Source organism: Halictus rubicundus, chromosome 5, assembly GCF_050948215.1.
Source record: "Halictus rubicundus isolate RS-2024b chromosome 5, iyHalRubi1_principal, whole genome shotgun sequence".
NCBI classification, from domain to species: domain Eukaryota; kingdom Metazoa; phylum Arthropoda; class Insecta; order Hymenoptera; family Halictidae; genus Halictus; species Halictus rubicundus.
The window spans coordinates 17871012-17887383 of NC_135153.1; the positions used below are offsets into that span (position 1 = coordinate 17871012).

The 16372-nt window shown below is 42.4% G+C and overlaps 1 protein-coding gene across 1 annotated transcript in view; it reads left to right on the forward strand.

The window, feature by feature from the left end:
• Positions 1-16372, forward strand: part of LOC143354487 (octopamine receptor beta-1R) — a 159642-nt gene that overhangs the window by 41267 nt on the left and 102003 nt on the right. The window lies entirely within an intron of this gene.

Here is a 16372-nt window from a genome sequence, read left to right on the forward strand (position 1 = left end):
CTGTAAACATACATGTCTACACGATGTATGTCCAAAACACGGGTCTAGTCAGGGACATGTATCGGCCAGGAGATACTGTTCTTTGATCCACGCCGAACGTAGAAAAGGACAGCTCGGGTCTAGTTGTAACAAATTGTAATTCGAGTAAACTGTGCTTGAATGTCTGCGGTTTATAAAATTATTCTGATTTTCCTGAATATTTAGTTTCCGTATAAAAATATTATTCCGTGGTTTGTTCCTTAATATTTTACACGTACACGTCAGCTGCTTCTCATGTTTCGATTTATTGTAGCGGATGATTTCATTATACCAAACAAGATTTACTCTATCGCGGATGGATTTTCGGAACTTTTTCCCTGTCCAAGTTTTTTTTTTAATTTTCCGGAATATTCATCACGAGCGGAGCTTTTTTAGAACGCATACACGATGTAGCTTTGTTACGGTAAATAGGCAATTTCAACAGGTGGTGTACCGTGTGTTCTTTCACATTTTTCATGTAGCTGGATTGTTTTCCTTTTGTTCGCTCTGGTACAATCTAATTTGATCAGTTTATTATTAATGTCCAATGGATCGATTTTCCTATGGCTGTTGCGAAATTTATAAAATAGAAAAAAATATTTTTCTTAAATATCAATGGAAATTAAAGAGTATTAATATCATTGCCAACGTATTTTTACTGCAAGAAGATTATATGCACTCTCTTAGTAAATCACACAAATAATATGTAATTTTTGGACATATTATTCATGATTCAGCCAACGTCATGCATAATAAACACTATTAAATATTTTATACCACCAAAAATTGACATTGTGTCATGTCTGAATTAATTGCTTTTTAGCTCAACATAAAAATGTTTAAAAATATCCCATCTTTTTGTGTGATTTGGTATACTTAACTAATTCTTCATTCGCTATAGCATTCATAAAATTATTTATGAAAATTAGAATATATTTGAAAGATTGCTACCAAACTCAGACCAAAAATAAAGAGGTGACGTATTTATTATTTTCAATTCATTAAACAGACTTATATTTGTCTGAAATGGAAAGCATTGCATGCTAAATGAGAATTAAATATAACGTGGGGTTACTTATTAAAAGAATACATATTTGTAGACTAAAAATAAAATGGTGAATCATTTATGATTTTCAATCGGATACATTAATTTATTTTTCAGAAATAAAAATATTACGTTTTAAATGAAAATGAAATGTAAAGCGAGGATATGAAAAGAATGAAATATGTTGGGTCAGTATAAAAATATATGTGGGCATTGTTGTTGGAGAAATAAAAATAGAATATAAATGCTGTAAATAAATATAAAATAAAAATGAGATATCGGCTTTGCAAGCAGTAATAAGGATCGAGCCATTAATTAATGCCAATTAACTACATACGTCTGTGTTCTGACGGAGAAAACAGAATCACGGTCTCAGGGTTTTCCTGATACGAATGAAATTATCGGACTAATTTGAACCGCGCGAACAACGAAGCTTTTACGGCGGCCATTTTTCATCAATATGGATCAGTTGGCTTTATTGTTTTTATGGCGAACAGCCCGTCGACGTGAGATGGAGTTAATAATGGATTTCCAATTTTCCGGCTGCGGGTTGAACCACCTTCCGCCATTGGTGGCCGCCTATTCCCTTCGATGAGGTCGACGTTACCGTGAATGATTGAAAATGAAAATATCCGCGTTACCGGGGCCACGGTTCGATTTTCATGATTAATCGTCCTCCATCGAGCGACGATTTTTTTTTTTAGCATCGTCAGAGTACTTCATGATCCGCCAACTGAGTGTTATTTAATTGTCGCGAGGAAGGTTAGTTGCGCTAATCGAACAATAACATCAATCGCATAGAACAATTCCTAAGATATCGTTATCAGCTTAAAAGGAATGCAACTACGCGGAATTGAACTGTTGATAATTAGTATTAGGGTGGTACATTTAATTACAATACGCAATTTGGTATTTTCTAGTGTGTGGTTGTAAGTGCTGCCATCTGTACAGTTACAGGTGTATGAAAGATCGAACTTCAACGAAGTTTGAAAGTGATATTAATTAATAGACTGCGGATTTTATGCATTTACGACAAAAATGGGTAGGTGTAATCTCAAACAGTAAAAACATTAGAAGATTTTTAAAATACTGTTATATTATTTCCAATCTATTAAACATATTAAGAGAGGAAAAAGAAATTTCTATTTCACTCCAGTTTGTTGCAATTCAGATAGGAAATTTTTATTTTGCATAAACACCCTCAGTCCATTAATATTAAAATAACTTTTTTAAATATTAAAATTACTGTTAATATTAAAATGATAACTAGGAGGATGACTAAGAGGATATTATTATAAATTCCTGCTTTATAGACTTCAGATGAAATGGTGTTAAATACAATTACATGTTTTGCAATGACAAACCAAAAATGATTATTAGAAATTAATTTAGTAGAAAGTTTGACATATCATTAGAAAAGAATTTGAATTGAATGTTTCTGCAACAAGAAAATATAACAGAAGTGCAATGTCAGACGATGCATTAATTCGAGGCCTCGGAGTTATGCGAACGACTTGACTTGTCACTTTTAATAAGCCTCGACGGGTGACAATAGCATTTTCATTGCGCGGTTACTGTCTTTTGCTGCGTTTAAGGCGCCTGTAAATTGACTTTACAGCTACACGTTATTTTTACTACCAATTTGTCGTTTTACGGTGGGAATTATGATCTGGTGTTGTCTGATTTATGGCCGGTATAATCTACTGGCTGTGGGAATTCCTTTCGTAGCATTGCCGTATTTTACTGCTTCGATGGTAACAATGTTACAATCACTGCTGAGTGCACTTACTGATTTTTTGCTCCTTGTGGTTGCTAGTTGTTGTTACTTATTTATTATTATTTACGGATTATCCATTACGCACATCATTTCCTACTGACGTTTTAAATTTTTATTTATTTTCACATATAGAATCACCCCCTGTCCGCTTGCACATGTTATTCGGCCACATCCTGTACAACCGTAGGAAATGTTTAAAGCATTAGCGGGAGAAAAATAAATATTGTAAAGCACCAAACCTGAGAGTAACATTTAAATTCCTAAATTCCTCCGAGAAGCCAACATTTCTGAAATGACACGCGACCGACATTTTCGTACATTTTCCGCGATCCAAAACCGGGGCGCAATTCGGGGGATGAAAATCGGCGCGAGCCTGTCGGTCGTGCAAACAAAGAAAACTCGCGTCAGGTGAATAGTAAGTGGCAATCAAAGCTGAAACGAGCTTTTACCGTCGCGATTCGTATCGATCCTTCGCAAATTGCCGTTGGCGTTCTTATCCAGGGTCACTCTCGAGGCGAAGGGCGGACCGTGGTATGAACGAACAAAAAAAAAAGACACAGAAAAACCAAAAAAAAAAGAAAGAAAGAATTACTAAAACAAGAGTAACGTGCGCGAGCTAGCTCGCGAGTTTCGAAAGTAATAACGATAAATTCGACGAGCGGCGTCTCGTGAAACGATCGTCGAGATAACGATCCACCCCCCACCCCCCCCACCCCGTTCAAGGTTGAGGCCATTCTGGCGAAATTTTTACAACTTGGCTAATCCGGACCGTTTTGGCAACCGCTCTCTGCGTAGACCGAGCTGTGAACTTGACATCGGGAACAATTGTCTGTCGGCCGCGGATCAATTATTCATCCCGTGGCTTTGACTTTGACAGAGACTAATTTTCTCTGTCGCGCGTCCCGACGACGAACGGAACGATGTTATTTGTCGCGGACGAGCTGGATCATCATGCCCCCCCCCCTATAAATCCTTTCAGCTCGTCTTCTGCAACCTGTGATGACTTGCGCTACGTAGTTGTCATCCGATTCGACGCTGTCTCCTTCACCGACAGCGACAAATAAAACATGTCTGAAGAAATTGTGTTCGAACTTTCGCTGAAGAAAAGGAAATGTCTGTTCCTGTCACTTTTATGGACAGAAATGTTACCCTTAGGAACGTCTCCTACCTTAGCATGGCTTTGGGTCTATCTTGACCCAGAGTTGCAAGCAGAAAGATATTCATGAAAAATAAAATTTTTCTGCATTTCTTGCGAGAAAGCAATCTGTTTCCTTCTTTAAGAATTTGAACAGGTTGAAAGTAATGTATCAATAGCCATCGTTATTTTTATTTGTTCTGCTATTGCAAATTGCAGCAGAAATTTTAATCGTGTAGCAAGTGTAAATTATTAGTTACTTATATGTAGATTCTGTGCACTTCTGACAAAAGTGGGAAATTAGGAAAATTCAAAACACTAAAAGCGACTATTTTACATTACTTTATTCAAATCAAAATAACGTGTCTGTCCAAATTTTACATATCCGAAGAAATAAATTTGAATTTCTCACAGATGTATCCTTGCAATCTCGATATTCGTAGAATATTAGAACGTAGCGTGAATTTAGTGCTCGAATAGTGAGCGGGCGAATAATTTCACGGCTGGCTATGGCGGTAAGCGTTTTATCGCTCGCGTTTAACGGCGAACGCGCGAGTCGCGTCGCATGCCGGCGTCAGCGTGACAGGGCGGCTCCGGTGGGCGGAAAAATCGCGCGTGTCGTTCGAATTGCATTTATCCGGGGAGTCGGGGCCACGATAAGCCGTAACGGGTATCGCATTGCGCGGCATTGTCAATATGTTTAAGTTGGGTCACGCGCCGCGAAGCATAACGCCTCCATCATCGGTACGCGACCGAAATTCGTACCGATGCTTTTTCGATAAGAGGCGGCGGGGAATATGCATTTCTCGTTCGCGGATCCCACGGTATCAGCGCCCAACGGGGAACATCCGTTCGTTCGAACAACCGAGGCCGCTTTCGCCCCGACATTGTTGCCTTCCATCTTGTTGCCTCCGCAATCACCGTGTTTTCGAGTTTCGTCGAAACGGGGGATTCGAATCTGCGCTCATGTTGCAGTTACTTAAATACCATCGGAAATATTGCACGGAATCGGCGGAACGTTTTGCTTCCCACGCGATTAGGGGATGATAGCACGTTCCCGCGTGGGCTCCTGCGAAATTCAAAGAATTTTTGAATATTTAATCCCCCGATCGTCCGTCTCTCCTTTTCACAATTGCAGTTTTACTGTAATTTTTTGAAAGCTTTGATGAATTTATGAAAGCATTGATCTAAATTCGAGGGACCCAAAAGGGGCGAAGAACCCCTAATTTTTCGGTCACCCTTGAATTATTTATCTTCCCACCATACATCTACTCATCTTTTTACCATTTTGTCAATTTATCAAATACTTGTCAAATCGAATAATTGTCAACCCTTTGCACTCGAAGCTATTTCAACTCCAAAACGAAACGTTTCTTCCAACCTAGAATATTTCCCTTTGTAGCCATGGTAAGGATTTAATCAGGATATGCTGGATAAAAGAATTTATTTTTGGGTTAGGAACAGGGGTACAGGAAAGTGAGGTATATGTATAAATTCATTCAGTTGCTCGCATTATAAATCACAATCATGCAAACTTTCTCTCATCACACGTATACTCTAGCTAGGTTCCGTGGTATTTTCGCAACCGATCCGAAGATGCTCTGTCCTCTCTCGCTCGACAAGGCGTCCAGGTATTATCGCCGTACTCTCCATGTCGAGACGAGCGGCCAGGAACACTCTTCCGTTCCCTCTCGGCAGGCGTCCAGGTATTGTCGCCGTACTCTCCTGCCGAGCCCTGGGCGGCCAGGAGTTGACCCGTTCTCTCTCGTTCGACAGGCGTCCAGGTATTATCGCCGTACTCTCCATGTCGAACGAGCGACCAGGAACAGACTCCCGTCCTCTCCCGTTCTCCCGACAGGCGTCCAGGTATTATCGCCGTACTCTCCTGCCGGGCCCTGGGCGGCCAGGAGTTGACCCGTTCTCTCTCGTTCGACAGGCGTCCAGGTATTATCGCCGTACTCTCCATGTCGAACGAGCGACCAGGAACAGACTCCCGTCCTCTCCCGTTCTCCCGACAGGCGTCCAGGTATTATCGCCGTACTCTCCTGCCGGGGTGCTAATGCTAACCAAGAGCGGCCGTGGTCCTTACCTCGTCCTCTCTCTCGGAATAGCAAATAGGCCGAGTCCCTCCGTGATCCCTCTATTTATATAAATTCGTTGCTATCCGCGAACGTGAAATCAACACCCGGTCGTTAAGCGTGATTCGACTTTTTCGAGCGCTCCCCTCGCGTCGCTTCCCCGGGTGATTGCCTACAAACTCCCTTCGCGAAGCTTCTAGAAGCTTGTCGTTCCGCGTTTTGTTTTACTTTTCCGTCTTGAATTTTCTATACATGCTACACCTTCTATATACGGGGTGTGGCCGGACGGGTGGTACAACCGGGCAGGGGATGATTCTACATACAAAACTAACTCCAAAAAAAGGAATAACATTTTTTCGTTTAACGCCTGGATTTCGAGAAAATCGAGTTTAAAAAGATCCCCTCGGTTTCGCGTGCTTCAGTATATGCAGCAAGTAGAATTGGTTGGCCATAGTCAGACGCGTCAGACGATTCCTAGCTAATAACATGCGCATTTGCTGCATTTTCAAAATCGGTTTTCACGAAAACGAGGCGTCGAACGTAAAATTGTTATTCGTTTTCTCCGACGTATTTTTACATGTAGAATCATGTTACACACCCTGTATATATTTTCTTTTCATGTTATACATACAAAAATGGTGCAATTCACTCGTACAACAAGCGTCTAGTACTTTATTAAATACAAACAAATTTAATAATGTCAAAAATATCTTGAATAATGATACAACAATTTTTATTGGCGCCTTGCAACAAAGCTTTGCTCGCCGTTTCATTGCTGAGGGTTGAACACCCAAAAACGTTCATCATTTCGGGTTGCGCAGCCAGCGGCTGGCCAAATAATCACCGAGCCAACAAGGACCCAGCGAACCGACCGAATGTATACGGCATCAGATACAACCGTGTTAAAAGTTAGTCGATTATTGACGCGATATCGCACCGATCGATAATCCAGCAAACATAAATACCAATAGATTCTCGCTCGATGGTACCGATAAGCTAGCCATCGGCACGCTACCCACGGTCGAAATCTAAAATGGTACGTGATTCGGTTTGGTGAATGAATCACCGATACGAATGGCTAGTCGCGTTTAATTGTACCGGACACAATATCAATTCCCACGTTCGAGTAGGGTCGCGGAGGAGCAGAGAGTGACATAGTTTCGCGTCCGGACACTTTGATATTCAACAAAGCAGCTTAGGCCGGTGAGAGAGGGGGGGGGGAGGGGGAGTAGCCAATTGTTTCAATTGAATTCGTTATCCTGTCGGGATCGAGTGCACGCGTGGATAAGCTCGTCAAGGTTTCCGCTCGTTTTGCTGGAGCTGTTTTCCGGTCCGCGTTGATGAAGAACCGAGACGAGACGCGGAAAAAGAGAGAGAGAGAGGAGCGCACGTGCGCTCATGCTCGCACATGTTCGTTTGTGTTCGTTCGGCCGAGAGGGCCGTGCAGCGACGACGCTGGATTTCGAGCAAGCACATCCGAGTGTTTTCAAGCACCGGCAGCCACTCGAGAGTCGGCGATCTTTGGCCGTGAACGGGAACGACAAATACCGGCGCTGGCTCGATCCAGTCAAGGACGGTCGACTTTCTGCAAAAGCTGCGGAAAGCTTTTAGCACGAGAGCGGACGTGTATACACTCGCTAACGCGAAGCCTTTTCACCTACGAGATTATGGAACATCGATATTTTCGGCCCGTGACCCAGTTACACCGCCGTGAAAAAAAAAAGGCCAGACCGAGCCTACCGAGACCGTAGACGAACGTCCCATAGGCGATCCGACGTTATGGGAAGCAGGCATGGGGTCGCGAAGTGTTATCACGAACCATTGCTAACGCAGACCCACACAGCAGATTTATCACTACGTTAGAATTACCTGAAACTTTAGGTAAACTTCAGTTCAGGAAACCAGAAATTTTTAACTTATTTTTATGTAATCCAGTGGGTTGTAGAGAGGAAATCCCGAAAATCCAAGTTTTGATCCCAGAAGATCAGTAGTTCAAAAGTTGTGCGTGTGTAAAGACGTGCGATTTTCAGCGTTTTTGCTAAGCGGTGATAACATCTATGAATTATACTTGTCCGTTCACACCGCCATTCTACTTGTCCTACCAAAACGATCTCTGTTTGTCTGGCCTACCAGTAGATCGTATTCCCTAGTCACACATAACTCATTCCTAACGGAGACATAACCGGAGTTCATTACTGATCTAACACGTATCTAATTTCACTTTCAGTCGTTCAAGAACGGTTTTATTTCACTTGTCTGCCCACAGGTCGTCCCTGTTCTACTCGCCTTGCCTTAGTAATCGTATATTCTGCTTGTTTGATTACGAATAGACCATTGTCCCAGCTCAAACATAACTCATCCCTAATGGAGACAAAACCCGTGTCCATTACTACCCTAACGCGAACCTAATTTCACTTTCACTTGTCCAACAAAGCTTCCTATTTCGCCGGTCTGGCCACATAGCATCCCCATTCTACTTGTCACGGTGGAAGCCTTAGCCGTGGTAAATCTACTTGCCCGATCGGAAGTAATCCTTTGTCCAAATTCAGGCATAGCTCATTCCTAATGTAGACAAAACCAGCGCCCGTTACTACCCTAACGAGGACCTAATTTCACTTTCACTTGTCCAACGATGGACCGTTTTTTACCCCGTTGGTTCGCCCATACATCGTACCCATACTACTCGTCCGGGCCACGAACGACCATACTCCTGTTTGTCCGATCACAGTCCTCGTTTCACTTGCATAAGCACGAACGATCTATACGCCATTTGCCTGGTCACAAACGGTTCCTATTCCGCTAATCTGATCAATCCCATTCTATTTGTCTGGCTAGGCTCGACACGCTTCTCCCCACGTCTCGCCAGGGATGGCCTCATTCTCCTACTCGTCCGTCTGCAAACTACCCTATTCTGCTTATCTGCCCGCTAAGAACGGGGGTTGTCCCATCCATTCATGGCTTACCCTGCTCCCCTACTTGTCACTTTGTGTCTTCTCTACGTCCTGTCAGTGGGCGTATTCCACGGGAGTCCCATGATTACGGGCGCGGTTTTCAGACAAATGCGTTTTGTAAAAATTTTGTAAACATTCTCCAACAATTTATTATCAGAGAACAGATTCAGGTGTATCGTCTAAGGCTAAAAATTGAAACGTTCGAAATACTCGAAAGAAAATTTAATGTCGCGACCGCTCGTAATTATGCTGGGACATAAACCTGCCATTGGGGGGTTAGGAGAAAAACCGGAAAAAATTATTTAAGCGTTATATATAGGCTCAATGCCGCATGTAGTTGGTTGTTGAATTCGTCTTAACATCAGCTATAACATTATGAAGTCGAAAATATATCTTAACAGTTAAAAAATTAAATTGATTCTCACTTTTTATTAAAAAAAAATTTTGTCCGAAATGTTATGTATTGAAATTTGTAGACATCTGAATACTGTTAATCTTTTGTTCGAACCTTTTTTTCCCCTGATTATCGGAAACCCTTGAAAAATCGTGGCGATTGTGGAGCACGTGCACCGAAAAGCTGGAAAAAGTATTTTTACACGTAAATTATGTTAAAATGATGTGAATTACTATTTTAATACAAAATATGTAGATCGTGAAATGTTTTAATAAGTAAATATGTATTTTAAGAATATTTTTAAATTATTACCATTAATTACGGCATATAGGCGTACGTAAAACACTTCTAAACGCTAATACTAAATTAGCTATAAAACGTCAAATCCGGAGCCAAACTTTATTAGCTTGGAATCACAAATCTCTACCGAATATAATGCGACCAGAAAGACCATCGGGACTCACTTAGAACCATAATAAAATCGTTGATGAACTCTTATAATTGTAAAAACAATTTCTGAATTATTGATCATACACAAATATTAATAACTTTATAAATAAGTATAATAAAAAAATGAAAACAGTCCGAAAGTGTAGTCCATACTTACCTAAAAGATATCCATAATGCAGAAAATTACGCAGCTTTTTTAAAGCATGTAAAACTCACTCACAAAAGTACGATATGTTATAGCATGATTGGAGAGGCAATACAAGTCATGGAATCTCTTGACTTTCGATTAAGTTTAGAGATTCATAAACGTACAAATAAATAAAAAAAATCTAGTACATTGTTCTACACACATTCAACAACTTCGAGCAACAAACAAATTACAGTTTACGTTAAATTTTCGAAATTGACTTTTTTCCCGCATTTCGCGGGCCAAATACCCCACTGTGCGGCGGGCGAAAGTCAGGAAATTCGACGAGGTGGGAAAACCATAGTTCTCAAACGAGCGAATAAAACAGCCGCGTGGGCTGGCTAGAAAATAAATGGTTAATGCGTCCGGTATCGGTGCATTCATAAAAATTGTAGGCTTATACGGGGAACGCGACATGGGGGACGTAAAAACGGTGAATGAGGGCCGCCGAGTGACGCAGCGACAACGGGTTTCTGTTCGACGGCGTGGGCGTCGACAGTGGGTTTAAATTCAGACGGCTTCGCAAATAACTTTCCCTGTTTCGAACAACGGCGGGAACTTCTGTATCGACAGCGGCGTTACGATGTAAATAACGAGCCTGGCCGGCTTATCGAAGGGAAATGCGACGACGGTGCAATCCTGTCGCCTGGTCGCATGGTTTAAAAATAGTCTGCCGGATTGACAGGGTCGAAAAGAGTCGCGCCGAGTGTCGCGGCTCACGCAAACGGAAAAGCTAAATGTCAAGTTCAGGAGGAGCCACGTGGGAGTTGTCCGCACTCGTCGTAACGGTAACGAGCCCATGGACTTATCGGGAACATTCAAATTACCGGGGGGGGGGGGTGAGAGTATGGTTTCGCGAGCACTCCGGACAGATTTTGCAAATGATGCCCTCGACCTCGGTGTCTCCCGGGAACGATGCTTCCGCGACCTACCCACACCAGCGGAGGAGAAAATCACCTGTTCGATTCGGATCGTAGATCGTAGAATCGTGTGGGCGTGTTTCCCGGTCGGGCGTCTTGAAATTGAATTTGGATCTATTTCCGAGATCGGTGTCCAATAAAATTATTTCGTCTCCGGAGAATTTTAAACGTCGACTGGCGAGGAAAATCGCTTAAATCGATTAAATTGCTTAGATCGATGAGACACTCGAGGAAATTACATGAATCAACGACAGAATGACATTTCTTCCGACCTGGAATATTTCCCTTCTATATACAGTGACTCCCACTGATATTCGTACGCTCTTGAAAATCGCATAACTTTGTCAATGTTGGACTACACTACTTGAATTTTGTTTGAGAAGTTAGAACAATCGGATCACTACATAACGCGAGATAAATGTTTGATTAAAATTGCAATTGGTCGAAAGAGACAGGTTACAGAGAAAGTACTAAATGTTATATTTTGCAATTTTTTTATGCGGGCTTATATTAAAAATTTAAAAAGGACGTTTTGCACATCTGTATCAATTATGCATATTCTGAATATTTCATCGAAATCGGTCAACATTGCAGTGAGCTACAAACGTTTAACGATGGAAACTCAAGGGCGAACGTCGCAGAATTTTGACCTTCTCAGGGAGTTTCGCCCTTTTGTGATCATTTTTGAACATCTGCAGCTCACTGCAACGTTGACCGATTTTGATGAAATTCTCAGAATATGTATAATTCATACAGATCTACAAATCGTACTTTCTTCAATCTAAGTCCACATAAAAATGTTGTAAAATACAACTTTTAGTATTTTCTCTGCATTTTCGACCAATTGCAATTTTAATCAAACATTTTTCTCACGTTATGTAATGATCCAATTGTTCTAACTTCTCAAACAAATTCAAGTAGTATAGTCCAATATTGACAAAGTTATGCGATTTTTAAGAGCGTACGAATATTAGTGGGAGTCGCTGTATATATTTTTCGAGTTATACATACATACGGGAATGGTTCAATTTGCTCCTAAAATACTGAAATGTTCAGTAATTAATTCAATAGAAACAAATTTAATAATTTAAAAAATATTTTGAATAATGATACAGCAATTCTTAGTGGTGCCTTACAGTCACCATTCGAGTGCTAAGGGTTAACTCACCCTCGGGACCCAAAGCCTTCAATTTTGAACCTCACCCCCTAAACAATCCACGATTAACCCTTACATGCATGAGTGGGGTCCGCAAAGGACCCCAGTGTTGGATTTTGTGTTAACATTTTTAGCCGCGCCATTTTTAGTTTACAGAAATTTTACAGTTTTACAGAAAGTTTACAGAAATAAATTGTTGCTGTAATCAAAGTTAGCAAGGAATTATATAAGTGGGGTCCTCAATGGACCCCATGTATGCATTCATGTTCCTAATATTTAGTTTACCTATGCACTTAACGGTTAAGGCACCCACGAATGGTTGAACGCAAGAAACTCGAATTCCCAAATAAATACAGTGAATTCTCGATACATGTCAAAACGACACGAGTCTTGCCAGCGTCATGTATCGTGCAGGAGACATACACGAGCCGTGTTATGTTTACACTCCTCGGCGTCCGAGGCTTCTCGTGTTTCGCAACCACCTTACAGGATATACGCCGCGGTAGTGGGGATAATTCCGCGACGTTTATCATCCAGGCCTCGGCGACATATATAGAGAAATCACTAGCTTCGTGGAATCACAAAATTCTGTAGCATTTAACTTCAAAAAATTCTTGATTAACTCACCCTCAGTAAGAGAAATCCCCAATTCCCAACCCCTCCTCTGACCCACTCATGCTTCCGGTCCACAAAGGCTCGAAACGAAAGAAAATCTTCAAAGGGAGATTTATCCTCATCCACTGTCAATCCCGGTTCCCACTTGCGTAACCGGTTGCCGAAGGGGGTGGCTTGGGGGTGTTCGGGGTGGTTTGGGATCGCGGCCCGTGTGCCTGGCACCGAGATACGTTGGAATCGAATCGGGCGAACTCGTTTCTGTACTGATATCGACGAACGTAAGAGACTCGTCCTGGTGTGGGTGGCGAGCGTCGAATGGGGAGGGGTGGAGGGGGGAGTCGAGGAAGAATAGAGGTTAGAATGTCTGCGGCGGGTCGAGAGAAGCGATTGTAAAGCTCTCGTAAAATGGGTAACATCGTTGTCATTTTACGAGGTTCACTTTTCCGGCGATCACAGACGGCCGGCGTGAGTCGTATCCGAGATCCCCGGTGCTCGATGTCCGCTTTTTTTTTTTTTTAATACCTCTCGGTTTGCTTTATGCGAACCGACCGCCGCACAGTAGTGTTGGGCATGATCCTTCACGAGTCAGTATCGATTTGTATACGCAAAAATTACGTGAGACAAAAATCGCTGAATTTGAAATTTTCTTCATTGCGCGTTTATTTTATTTTATTTTTCTTTTTTCTTAATAAAAATCCGTCGGTTATACTCGATCTCTTATTACAAAGGTAGAGTTTTACTTCCGGATCCCAAATTTCGCTATATCTGACTATCTAATTGTTTGAAAACCACGAGGAAAAATCGGATCGCTCCCATCACTACACCGGGCGACGATTTATGGACGATTTCGCGCCCTCGCGAACGATTTCACGAGGGGCCATAATCTCTTGACCATTGGACGCGTTCTCATGGCTTGTTGGAGACGGTTATTTATTCGCGGACTCGGCCCTTGTGACCCGCTGGATCCTGAATCGGGAAACAAATCGGATGGATATTTCTGCTCGGAATATTCGCGGGTCGCTGGAAACCCTGGAACCAACTGGAGACGGTCCTCTTCTTCTGGCCTTCGGTGCTGAAATATTTGCACAAACGGAATGCCGTCCGGAGAACCATCCGCGGAATTATCTGTACACCTTTTTCCGGGAAATGAGAAAAATAAGCACCCACTACCGATTTTTTCCGTTTTCTGGACCAGTTTGTTTGGACAGATCTGTACAGGGTGTACTAAAAAATCGTATCTCACGACCACCACGAGATCCTACATCTTCGGATCGAGATATGTCGAAAATGGTGGCCGCAAATTTGACCTTGAGCAGAATTTTCGAGGTCAGAAAGGTTCCTCAAGGCACGTGAACAGGAAAAACAGGAAAATTGTAAGGAGTCTATTGATATTTTCTACAGACCTCATTATACAAGACACTTACTTTATAAAGCCAATATACAAGGTTACAGGAAATAAAACAGAATTATTACGATGTAACTCATCCTTCAACCCCGAAACGTAAAAACACGAACGATCCCCAAGAATCACGATCCACCCCAGTTACAAAAGTATTTCCCTTGCGCCGTGCCCAGAATTTGCTTTTCTAATTCTTACGCAACATTTGGCGACTCGGGGGGTGGGGGGGGGGGGGGTGTGGAATCTTCACCATTTCCGGCGGAAAGTTTCCTCTCCGGGCTAAATCGGAGGGTCAACTTTAGAGCTCTCGAGCCAAAATGTCTGATAATATCGGGGGTGGGTCTGTTTTCCATAAACAGCTACAATCCCACGTTTCCTTTCCACCCTAAGCTTCGGATGTCTCTTCCCACCCCTTGGAACGGGATGGTCTGAACGTTTCACGGTTTTCGTTATCGGATCTCCGGTTTCAATTCGCTTTTCCTTAAACGGAGAAATCTTGAAGTGGTTGCTGGCAAACAGATTGTGGATCTTCATGCGAACATCAATTTCCGAGGGCCGATTTGTGAAAATTCGAAGCAAGGAGAATTTATTAAACGCAAACGCAAACGCGAACAATAAATGTACCACGCATTTTAATAACGCGCACCGTACCGGCAAACAGATGCCAAATAAAGCAAAGTTGGCGGACGCGGTTGCGAGAGGAACCGCGAAACGGTTGGTAAACGCTGCGAATTCATTTTGCGCGAGCGTCGTGTCCCGAAAACAGCTAGTCCGTTAATCCGGTCGAAAGTAGAACAGAAGGTGGAAAATAAAGCTCGCGGAGAATGGTAAAAAGTAGAATAACGAGATTACAGTGGTTCCGGGGCGGAGAAGGGGAGAGAACCGTTGCCGCGCGAGTGAATTTAATTATCTCGCGCAGTTTGATTCGACGCTTATCGATTTGGCGGAATCGAGTCACGAGTGTGCCGGGTTCTGAAACGGATAAAAAAAAAAGAATTGAAATTAGGAAGCGTAGGAACGCCGTGGCCACTTTGCATGACGGTTTCGCACGGCCGCCAGTTTGACCTCGGCCGTTGCAATCTTTCAGTATATAACAAGCAGCTTTCGGCAGCCAGATTATGGTGGGTCTCGCCTCGCGTGTGTTACGAACAACAGACAGCCACGTGCAACACAGAGACCGCCCTTTCGCAGGGTGTCGCCTTTCAGGGCCAGACCAGAAATAAACCGTCGCGACCTTAACTGTGTTTCACTATAACGACCAGAGAGGGGGGAGGGGGCGGGCCACGAAACGATACCAACCTCCGTTCCAGTTGCACACGACGTCTCGCGAACCTAGCCGGCCAATCTTCTTAATTGGCACACTCGCGGCTGTGTCAAATATCTGTATCGTCATTATAATCACATTTTCAGAATAAAATTCATCCGCTTTTGGCAATTTTACGGCGAATTCTACCCAACCCTTAGCCAGGAAAAATGTATACCAATAGTACACACTTCCACAAGAAAATGGAAAAGTATGCAAGGACGAATATGATCCACGATAGGTACGGACGCCGCCATTTTATCACAGGGTTGTAAAAGTAATGATACTTTTTAGAATACTTTGAACACAAGCTGCTTCACCGAAAACTGTAAAAGAATACGTGTTTCCTCGTCAACGATCGGTACAGAACTGAAGGCAAAACAAATTCTTTGCAAATAATTGATTACTTATGGGTGGAAATATTATTAGGTTGGGGAAAAAGAAATCCATTACTTTTACGTGAACTTCAAGACTTTATTTAACAAGTTTCGGATTGTCCGATTTGGGTCAAATATTCACCGTTTTTTATATAATTTATTGCCATTTTAAAGGTAGCTTCATAAAGCCTCTCTCATAGAAGTCTTGGTCCCTATTGTCGAAAAACTCTAGTGATCGATTTTCACAATCTTCTCTTGATGCCAATTTCTTATCACTAAGGAAGGTTTGTAATGCAAAAAAAAACATGGTAATCGCTGGCTACCAGGTTTGGACTATATGGTGGATGCATCAAAACTTCCCAAAGATCGTGGTCAAAGTACTAACGGCCAGGAAGGTTGTGCTGTGTATTTGGTGGGACTGGAAATGAATCATTTATTACGAGTTGCTCCCATACGGCCAAACAATAAATTCGGATCTCTACTGTCAACGACTGGACCGTTTGAAGCTAGCGATTGACCAGAAACGGCCGGAATTGGCCAACAGGAGACGCGTTGCGTTCCGTCAGG